A 10753-nucleotide genomic window follows, 5' to 3' on the forward strand; every position below is an offset into this window, starting at 1 on the left:
TCCATCCATCCATCCATCCATCCATCCATCCATCCATCCATCCATCCATCCATCCATCCATCCATCCATCCATCCATCCATCCATCCATCCATCCGTTTTCATATTAATCATGCCATCCATCTATTCTTTTCATGCATCCATTTGTTTACAACATCCAACAATCATTCTGTCCATCTTTCTATCCATCCTTTGTCATACAGTGATCACAGCACTTCAATTTTTCTGCAATCTTTTGTTACAGTCTTACTCCAAATTGTATTAATTTATCATCTTTCCTCAAAATTTTACACAATGTAGAACAAAGTCTGTAAGTGCGTTTGCAAATTTATTCAAAATAAATCCATGAAATTATATTTACATAAGTAGTTGCAGCCCTTCTTTTTGTTGTTGCTTTTCTATTTTTAATGCATTTGCAAAACTCTTAAAATGTTGTTTATGCATTTTCACAATGGGTTGTGTAAAATTTTGAGGAATGTGATTAGTACAACTTGGAATAAGGTTGAAACACAACAAAAAGTGGAAAAAGTAAAGCACTGTGAATACTTTCTGGATGCACTGTATAACTCAGCCATCTATTTTTCAATCCACCCATTTCTTTGAAACATCTATCTGTCCATTTTTCCTTACATCCAACCATCTGTTTTTTTTTTCAGGTTTGACATTTTTAGTCTGACCATCACAGAAAACTCTTTCAAAATTATTTTTTAACTCTTGTATTTATATATTTCAAAAAGCCTAAAATGAACAAAGAACTTTAGAAATTTAAGTCTGTCTTTGACTTTTCAAATCAGAGTTTGCACATAAAATGTAGCTGGAAAAATAAATGATAAATAGTACAAATCATTTAAATGCATAAATGTTTTAAAAGCTATATCAAATTAAATGGGACAGTTTTCTACTGAAGGGGTCACTGAATCTTTTGAAATCTGCTACAAAATGGTAAAACTTAGATTGTTTAAAATGTCTGGAAGCTGATAATGTAATGTGCATTGTTGCTTTTTAAATTCATTTTTTATTTGTCTTAACAAATCTGTAGCGAACATTAAATTATCCTTATAAATAGCAAGTGAGATAGCATCGTTGCCACATTTTAGCTAAACAGAAAAGCTTAGCAAAGTTTATTGTAGTAAAGTAGTTGAAGCTCCTCCTTTCTGCATTTACGCTTCACAAATTCACATTATTGGTTCATTTACAGCTTACTACTAATCTTTTAAGGAAAGTTGGTTCGACAACATGGGGGTGGGTCGCTCTAATTGGGTCAGGTTTGGTCCAGTTATGACGTCTCTTAAGGTAGAAAGTTGTTGCTGAATCAAATTTGCATGCCTGTGTTGGTTCATGTGTGACATTTTGATGTTTATTCTTTGATGTTGATCCTTTTGTAACACTAGGGACCGAACTTGGCCTGCAAATTGGCCGCTTAGCTAAGGAGTTTATGTACAGGGAAATGTACAGTGGCTTATGTTCTGTCCCTTATCAAATAAATATGAACGACTGAGACCGGCTCACAGTTTGTATCGTGGAGTAAAATAATGCATCACATTTTCTTTATACACTGCTCAAAAAAATAAAGGGAACACAATATAAACAATATAAACAAAAATAAACAACACAATATAACTCCAAGTAAATCAAACTTCTGTGAAATCAAACTGTCCACTTAGGAAGCAACACTGATTGACAACGGGGACCCTCGTCRGGTCAATCARWGTTGCTTCCTAAGTGGACAGTTTGATTTCACAGAAGTTTGATTTACTTGGAGTTATATTGTGTTGTTTAAGTGTTCCCTTTATTTTTTTGAGCAGTATATATGTCACACACATACAAAATACAATATTTCAATTAAATTGCTTTTTACTGGTAAGATTACAGAGAATTTTTCACATCTAAGTCAAAGCATTTTCTTTCTTGTCGGTAGATGGTGCTGCAGCACTTATTCCTTCCAACTTCTTTCTAAACCTAAGTTGTAACTATTAGATGTGACTAACAGAAAACATTCAAGTGATTGAAATATGAATGTACTGTTTGACAGACAAGACGAAATCATCAGCTCTAGGTTCCGTTTTCTTCATCCATGTACTTTCATTGTGGGTGATTCGGTGACTTTACATAATCCAGCTGCAAAACTGTCCATCGCCTTTTGTGGTTTGAGAACAGCTTCAGAAATGAGTTACTGCATGGTGAGAATCTGTTATTTTATGCTAAAAAAAAAGTTCCTTCAACAACATTCAAATGCCTAGAACCTTTCCATATTTAGTGACATAATCAGAAACTTCATTGTTCTTTTGGGATTTGATGTGATCGACCATCACATTTACACACTAGGAAGTGTGTTATTGTGAATCAGAAGGAAGAGGATACATGATCTACAGATTTATTACTGAAAATTGTGGAGTAAATGTATAAACCCCCTTTTACTCTGGTATCCTTCAATAAAATCCAATGCAGTTGCCTTCTGACATCACCTAATTCCCACTCAGAAACCACCTGTGTGCAATTTGTTTCTCAGTATGAATACATGAAAACCTCACGTTTGTTAGAGACCAAACAGCAGACGGGTCAGAGATAAACCTGTGCAGAATTCATGTTTTAAAACAAAATAACCAAAAGCACTCTTCAAACAAACAAAAAACATATGGGCAGCGCCTTTTATTCTTAAGCACCTTGTTTCATATCAGTGCAATTCGGTATTCAGGGCAGCATTTCCCATCAGCTGGACTTTCATTGGGCAGGCGGGTTAAACCCAAAAGCCTAATGTTGCGTCATTCTAGTCCAAAGGCAAACATGACGTATTAGTTTTGTGATGTTTTTCTGTCCCCAAATTAGTGGACTGTGTCGTGTGATGCCAGTCGCTCCACCCTAACCATGCCACACCGCTACAACTGAAGAAAGCCCCGGAATGGTGAAGTATGGGTTGATTGCAGGTCCACTTTTACAATGGAACAGACAAAATAGCATCCCGAACCGCACCAAGCCATGCCGTACCGCTGTGTGGAAACGGGCAAACTTAGCTTTAAGTCTTCGTCTCGTGTGAATTCCAGTGACTGCATCGCCGTGAAACATTTTTCCTCAAATTCGTGGAGTTTGTTGACCTTTTAAATCAGATCAACCTGTAAAACGCTCTCTGTCAGCAGTGTAACCACACCTACTCTCCTTCCCTCAGGGGACAGATATTGGATAGTGTTATTTTTTAACATGTCATGACTGAAGAGCTTCTTTCATAGCGGCAGACAGGAATGAGGGCTCTTGGGTTATGGTTTAATCATCACCTTTTTTTTCTTGTTTACTTGGCTCTGACAACTTCCTGCATGGCACACAAACTTCAACATACTTGCTGGCTGAGTTAGAAAGAGTGTGTTGGTGAAAATATAGATATATTGTAAAAATGTGCATTACAGGATGTCTGTAAATGTGTACAAATCATGTGAACAGATCAAAAATTTGATTCATGTGCAGAAAGTGACAGATTAGAAGAAAACATTGTTACCGGAAACTGAATAACCATCAATTCACACATGAAAAAGTTGAATCCAGAGGCTAGCAATCACTTAAAAGAGAGAGGATCCCTGACCAGCTGGGCAACAGACCAAACAAATTATCCTTACAGTGATTCACTTCAACATTTCAGCAACCAGCTGCAGAACACCTGCCAAGATCTGGCTTCCACTGCTTTTTTTATTTTTATCTCGTATTAAAAATGTACTTGTCTTATAGAACAGCTAAATTATAAACTAAAACCAGCCAGCGGAAAGTGTTTTTCTCCTGTATCTCTTTGAATTCTTAAAACAGATAGTTTTAATTTAAACTGAAAGGTTACACTCCATAAAATTCAACGCACCTATAAATCTGGGTAGAGCGTTTGGAAGAGTACAATAAATTTGCTCCTCCCTTTGAGGACTTCAGTGGCATGTGGCTCACAAATGAAGCTTTTGAATCACATTGAAGCATTTTTTCATAAGCTGCTCCTCTGCATTACGCCAGAAAGAGCTGGGAGAATACACCTGAGAATACCACTCAATACAGGTGAAGAATGCGTTCAAATTGATGCCAGAAAACTTTTCATACAAGCAAGTGGTTCATTTCACACATGTGAAAATAGCAGTTTTCCTGGTGAATTCCCTATGGCTTAGTGGATGTATACCACACTACATGGATGGGTTACAAGCAGATGTTTACATGCATCACAGAACCGGAGGTGATGATTCTCTGCAGATTTATGTACCATAATTGCATTTCTCATGTTTTAACACCCCGTTAATGTTTAGAAAAGCAACTTCAGTTGTTTTATGAGCTCTGCGGCAGTGAGGTTTGAATCTCTATGTAACACAAGTTGAGTTAAGATGTTTTGACTGTAATTATGCAGTGATTTATACAATGTGCCTCATATTCCATAACATAATGCTCATGAACCAATAACTGGTCACTGTGATAAACAATAGATGGACATATTAAGAAGTTCAGGTCTTTGTTCCTTTTCTAAGCCTTATTATTTTTAACATTAAGCCAAATTAAAATATAAAGCACTTTAACAACAACAAGGAATAACCTGGTCCAGATAATTAAAAGGAATCAAAATATTAAAAATAAAACAGAATAGGATGCAAAAAATATTAGTAAAAGCAAGGCAAAGATTATGCAACATTTACACATAAAAATGTCTCGTCATTGTTGATGAAGATGTGTAAAAGGGGTTTAAATAATTTATTGCATTAGCATAATCCCACACTGCAAAATCTAGAAAAGCTCAACCTTTAATTTGAATACATTTATTAGATGAAGCTAAAATTACCTTTGTTAGCATTTATCCAAGTTTCTTGGGACTTTTAATTACTACTCCTTACCTTCCTGTTTTTCAGGGGTACCAAGCTGACATGACTCAGTGATTTAACCAGGGTGAATGACAGGGTTATACAATTAACAAAACGCCCCAAAACCCACAATTTGAGAGCTACATCAAAGAGTGGAATCTTTTAGTCACCAAGTCTCAATGATACTGTTAAATGTTAGCTTCTGGAAGCAATGTAGGGAAAATGGTTTCTTCTTTAAAAGTTTGCTACACTGTTTACACTGTCTGGATTAAACACTACAGGGTAGTTTGGCATGAAATGAGTAGGCGTAAAAATAATTGTATGCACGTTGCCATGTACAGTAGAGGATCTGTGATGCTGTGGGCCTGTTTGTTTCTCCTCCATTTACCTTGCGAAACTTAACTTTGAGAATCAGGAGATCTTTGAAATATCAGGTCATTCTAATGAACAATCTGGTGACCTCTATTATAGGTGATTGTTTTTAGCAGGATAATGATCCAAATCATATGGCCAAGTGAACACAGAAATGTCTCACCTGACCAAAAATCATCTTGTTCTCCAGAGCTAACTCTTCTTGAAAACCCTAGACTCTGGATGCCCCTGTAAGATTGTGAAGAGAGGGACGGTCAAAGATCCTATTATTGGCAACAAAAAAAAAAAAAAGTTACAGATTTAAAAGTAACTGTTGTAGAGATCTGTCTATTGTACACCAGCAAAGAGTTTTATAATTTACTTTGTCCTCAGCATGCTGTGATGAAGGTAGGCGCAACAAGACAGTTTTAGGAGTTAAAAACAGATTTTAAAAAATGAAATGAACTCAAGAAATGTTTGCCAGTGCAATAATGATAAAGTTGAATAGTCTCTCCTCCGTAGTGCAGCATTTTACAACAAAGAGGGCATTGCTAATTGTTTTGAAGTTATATTTTAATAAACTCTTGGTGTTTTTTGTTGTTTATTTTTTAGCTAATTGTCTCTAACCATACAGTCTGAAATCTTTGCAAATTGTTAAACCTTAAACACAAATTTGAGGCAATAGGCTGTCTGTATTCTCTTAAAGTATCCATGTCAACAGGCAAAATAAAACCGGTGACCCCAGGGTCAAAAATTATTTCTCTTGTCTTATTATTACTAAAATGTTGAGCCTCCAAGCTTTCAGATCCTGGTGAACTTTTGAACAGCCGAGCTACTGTTTTAGGGGCATATGAATCAGAGTATCATCTGCATATCAATTAAAAACAATTAAAAACAGGGGCTGATATATAATATCAGAAACCCAAATATTGAGCCTGGAGGGACTCCATATAGCAGCAACACGATTCTACTAAAAACACAGGTCGGAAAGTCTGGAAAACATTAACTCAAGAACAATCTGTACAAGAACAGTAAATGTAAGTAACTTTCCAATTCCTGTACTTTGTTCTAGGATCAGAATTTGACAGATCTCCATAACACCATTCCCATTATCTTCCAACTCTCTGTTCCTGAGCCAAACCCAACTGGACCGTGTCTTTTTGGATGAAACGACCTCTAGTTTACAGCTTACATGGACAGATATATATGTTTACACAAAGAAGTTAGTACTTTCTAAATTATTTGCTCTGTAAAAGTGCCCCCAGAAAGTGGAACACACCCCATCGTGAATATCTTTAAACTACAGCAGTATGTGTGTGTTGTGTAAGTATGACTGTGAGATGCTGTAGGACACAGAGAGATGAAAGAGATGACGCTTTGCTTCTGGGCAGATGGCCAAGCCATTCTGCTTTGAAACATCCTGATGAAACAGAGTCTCTCAGTAGGAAAATTTTGCCAGGACATCTTGGAGAGATTTTAATGTCCAGAAATCCTCAAAAGGACAGTAAAATGAGATGTTGCATCAATCATGATGGGGGAAAAAATAGCATGTTATTGCATTAGGTTTTTAGTTACATTGCTTTTATTTCACTGAAATTGGTCGTATACTCTATCCTAAATTTGGCTGAATATGCTTTGCGTTTCTAATAGGAATGCGGTTGGGAGGTATATTGTGCTTTAAGCCAACATGCAACTCTTCAAACAGCCTTGTTGTTTTGGATCTACTGCTAATGCCAAAGCAGGAATGTGTGAGTTTAACTCTCTTAGTACTTGCCCAAGCAAATCATTTCAAAAGACTCACATGGGATTCACACAAAACTAGTCTACCATGGAAAAGAATGTTTGGATAAGAGCAGCTGTGTATGCTCTGTGGTCCTGATTCTCTTGCCTCAGGAAGCCAGCAGCACCTTGATGTTGTTTTGTCAAGCAGAAAAATGGATTTCACCTGTTTTTATGATGCCATTTTGCTGTGCTTTTTAACTTGTGATTTGTCCGTAATTTAACATTCAAAGACAGAAACCGCATCCAATGTAAAGCCTGGAGAATCGGGGACGTAGGATAAGCAGTGCCGTTCCCCAGTTTTGCATTTTGTTTAGTGCTAGTTAGCAAATATTTGGATGCTAATAAAGTCCAAAGTGACCATGTTAAACAACGCCTGACTTTCGTTAACATCTGGACATGTTAATCCTAACAAAGTGACGGCTACATCTAAGCACAGACTCATTCTCAAACACTTTATAACAGCACTTTGTAAATCGGCTGTTTTTATGCTAAACGTTTGCCATTAGTGGTTCATAGAAAAGCTTTACAAACAGCCAGGAGTACACTCTGCCTGGTTCTGTCAGAGGTCAGCTGTAACAGTGCTTCTAAAAGAGCTGAGAATGCATGGAAGTACAGAGAAAAGTAATAATTCTGCAACCATTTAAAACATAAACTTCTCAAATGCTAAATTTTATTAAAGTATTCATTTTTTGCATTATAAGTGCAGTGATAAAATTCTTGAAAACGTTGGAAACATGGATACAAACTCACCGAGTGACACACACTATAAATAACCACTGGGGGGAAATAAAAATAAATTTGCTCATAAAAGACAGATGCTGTCGTTGAAAAGAATTCTCACGAGACTCATTTCTCTGATTTTCAGATGTACTTTCTGAAAATAATAACCTTGAAGCATTTCTATTAAGACCATATTTGTCTAATCTTTAATGTCCTGTTTTCATTTGCTGCAAATAATTCAGCGTCACGTTCCACAGGAAATGCACAAATACCAAACTGCAAAAGCAAAGAGGTTTCACTGTATACTGTTTTTTTTTCTAATCCTATTATTATTCCTACTCTTACTCAAGTACAATTTTGGGGTACTTTACCCACCACTCATTGGGAACAAAAAGACCATTTATTAAAGGATACTACTCAACAAACTGGATTTTTCATTCATCATCAAGCATTAACAATGAAAAAAAATAAAATCAGGAATTCACTATTTCAGACAGTCCTCACATGAATGGGAAGAGTAACAAAGAGAAAAGAGGGAAGAACAAAATGAGGAGAAAAAGCAGCATGACAGACAGTCATGACTGATAATTACTATAGTGAAAGAACTCAGTCCTCGGTGGACTTTCACTTTTCATCAAGTGTGTTGGATGCACACGGGCTGAAGGAATGCACCGTAGGGCAGTCTTTCTCTTTAGCGCACCGCTCGCTTTCCCCTGCCAGCATCAAAAACCTACGTCTTAACACGTCCACTTCTGTCCAATATCTGCTTTAAACATCATCTGGGTGGGTAATAATATTGCTGAGAATGTCAGTGCTCTGCACTATACAAGGATTTTGTGAAAATTAAAGAAAAAATAATATCAGAGCATACACAGCTGCTCTTAGATGTGTGAGGGAACATTTCAGAGATGTGCTGATGTCAAGTCCAGCACATCTGTTTCTGAAAAAGTGAAAGGCTGGGGTGTGGCTCCTGATGTTCCAGAGATTAAAGGGTCTGCATGTCAAGTGCTGGCATGACGGAGACTTTGCTTCCTTCCATTAGTATTGATGTTTTGCCAATTTTGTTGGCTGCAGTAGGAATAAAAAAATAAATACATTACCTTATATTTAGACGCTTCAAATCTAACAGGTATGTAATAATGGACTAGGAAACTTGTTAACTCTGCATATTAAAGCTCATACTTAGATCTATACTTTCAACAAACTGTTTCATAATTTAGTAGGTATTTTCTGGGCTATATTCATAAAACTTATTCGCTGCATGATGGCAGGCTTGAGCTTTAGTGTTTCCTGCCTTGTTCTTAAACACTAACATTATTTTTTTCCATCTTAGGGTAACAGTTTGGACATAGTTGGATGTTTGGACGGCACAGTGATTCCAAACACGCACCAAAGCCATTTTGGAATGGATAAATCACAGAAAGAATACGTTTGTGCAATGGCATTCCCAAAACCCTGACCTCAAACCAGCTGAAAAATTAAAGACGTTGTTTAAAAGCTGAGTCCATGTTTATTTAAATGAACACGATGGAACAAGAGTGGTCAATTGTCCAAGCAGAACTCTCTCAGCTTCTCGTTGATTGCTACAAAGACCATGTAGTCAAAGGTCAATTTACAAAAGGACATATGTACTAAAGTACTTCCAAAATGTGGATTTGTGAAATTCATCAATTCAAACTGCTGCATCCAATTGCATATTTTAAATAAATTGTTTTGGCATTTTTTAATCATGCCACTATGGAAAATAGACAATGAGCCCAAAACCGACAGAACGTTTATTCCTACGGTGAGTGAATGCAAAGTTCTCACTGTGAGTGTTCTCATCGGTCCAAACTGAGGTTAGCTTACGAAAATTAACCTTTTCTTACATACAGGGGCGGATCTACTGGGGTGGCATGGGGTGGTATTTGCCACCCCAAATGAGAGCCTTGCCACCCCTGTTGCCACCCCAGCTGGCGACTATGAATTCAATAAATAGTTATTTTATTTATATGTGTGCAATACCGCCACCATCTGCTCTGGAGCTAATGCCGATGATTATCAGGTTTTACATCACACATCTGAAAATGGATTGGGTACTTTCTTAAAAATTACATTATGATTATCTTTTTTTTTATTGTATGCAATTTTAATAAATAGTAAAAGATTATTAAGGCACTTAAAAATTCATACTTTTTAGGTACTTAAAAAGTATGCCTACATATTACATTAAACACACTTTAAAGGTGCCTAAAAGACATACTTCTGCATATGTATCAATTAGTTTTGTTTTGTAATCAGGTTACTGCGTGATGCAGACTTCTGCCCAGGTCCCTCTTGAAAATGACATCTGGATCTCAGCAATATTACTCAGATACCCCAAAATAAAATCGAGTGAAATCAAGCACTTTCAGAAGTAACCTATAATAAACAAAGTCCATCTTTGTCATAGCATGAACACCAATGTTTACACTGTTTTTCAATGCTTCCATGCAATGCATGTAAGGCACCTATTGCTCTACACCAGTGTTTCCCAACCCTGGTCCTCACGGCACACTGACCTTTTATGTTTTAGATGTTCCCCTGCTTCAACACACCCCATTCAGATGATTGCAAATCAGCAAAACCCTATTAATCAGCCATCAATTGCAATCGTGTGTGCTGATGATGCAGGGGAGCATCTAAAAACATGCAGGTCAGTGTGCCTTGAGGACCAGGGTTGGGAAACACTGCTCTACACCTATAATTAATTTGGTGTTAAGAGATGAGCGTTTTCTAAAGGTAACGAACTGCAACGAAGTATAAATCAGATTTTTACTTTTGTGTTGAATGTCTGTGTTACAATATACTTACCACTAAAAACAATCAAAAAACAACACTTTTCAGCAAAATTCAGCAACTGCACAGTTTGGCAACAGTAAATGTCTTGTATCTAATCAGGTAAGCATTATTTCGAAAGAGCTTATGTTTTATAAATTATATAACTTGCTATTAATTTGATTTTAAGAGAAAAGCGTTTTCTACTGCTAACAAACTGCCACAAAGTATAAGTCGAGATTTTAACTTTTGTGTTGAATGTGTGTTTTATAATATATTTACCACTATGACAAAAAGA

At 36.6% G+C, this 10753-nt stretch overlaps 1 long non-coding RNA gene across 1 annotated transcript in view; it reads right to left on the minus strand.

Moving 5' to 3' along the window:
- The window catches only part of LOC103477243 (uncharacterized), a 15099-nt gene extending 4565 nt beyond the window's left edge, over positions 1 to 10534 (minus strand). Inside the window, exons 1-2 of the long non-coding RNA XR_535604.1 lie at positions 10492 to 10534; positions 5342 to 5406 (exon numbers count right to left, since the gene is read on the minus strand). This is a non-coding gene — a long non-coding RNA (uncharacterized LOC103477243). The remainder of the gene's footprint in view (positions 1 to 5341; positions 5407 to 10491) is intronic.
- Between the last annotated feature and the right edge of the window lie 219 nt (positions 10535 to 10753).

Source organism: Poecilia reticulata, linkage group LG15 (assembly GCF_000633615.1).
Source record: "Poecilia reticulata strain Guanapo linkage group LG15, Guppy_female_1.0+MT, whole genome shotgun sequence".
Classification (NCBI taxonomy): Eukaryota; Metazoa; Chordata; class Actinopteri; order Cyprinodontiformes; family Poeciliidae; genus Poecilia; species Poecilia reticulata.